Below are 697 nucleotides of genomic sequence, written 5' to 3' on the forward strand. Positions count from 1 at the left end.
AACCTTTGACAATTTTAATTTTTAATATTTTGGTTTGCTATTTTAGTTTAACTCGGATGAATTGGCGGTGTCTTTTATTGACAGAAATCCATACGTTTCTGTCAGAACCGCTTTTTCCCGCCCATTCCCAGCCAGGCGCTTCTTGGCCGATGCTGGAGGGTGGATGGAGTCAAGCGATGGTGAAGCAGGGATGCCCCGTGCCAAGCGGAGAGGGACACGCGGTACTTGTCCCAAATAACTTCCCTGCTTGGACGTGTTTTCCCACGTGACGTGGAACTCGGCAACCTTCAGGTTCCCTACGCGTTGCCGCTCTCCCCGTGTGTGCTTAACGCCACGACTCAACACCGGCGATGCCGTAGCTGCGGTAATATGGCAGTCACGGCGAGGCAATAACGTCCGAGCGCCGCCTCATCCAGCGCCATGCCAACACTCGCGCAAGTTGGATGATGGCAAAACGTTAATCACTGGGTCGTTAAGCCACGGGGAAAGCCTCCAAGAGCTGGCTCTGACAACGGTAGCCCAGTTCGGTTGCCTGCAGGTCTGCTCGCTTGCGCTCGGGCAGGCGGCGAGGGTCCGGCTGCTCCTTTGAAGCACCGGCCTGGCGCTTCGCTGTCTTAGAAGGGTCTGAGAGCCGGCGGGAAAGTCGGGAGCGACCCGGGGCTCGGCCTGAAAGGCAGCCGGACCCCGTCCCCCTTTC

General features: G+C 57.4%; 1 protein-coding gene across 1 annotated transcript in view; it reads left to right on the forward strand.

The window, feature by feature from the left end:
- The window catches only part of CADM1 (cell adhesion molecule 1), a 73,374-nt gene that overhangs the window by 59,613 nt on the left and 13,064 nt on the right, over positions 1-697 (forward strand). The window lies entirely within an intron of this gene.

Source organism: Egretta garzetta, unplaced genomic scaffold, assembly GCF_000687185.1.
Source record: "Egretta garzetta isolate BGI_Z169 unplaced genomic scaffold, ASM68718v1 scaffold110, whole genome shotgun sequence".
Classification (NCBI taxonomy): domain Eukaryota; kingdom Metazoa; phylum Chordata; class Aves; order Pelecaniformes; family Ardeidae; genus Egretta; species Egretta garzetta.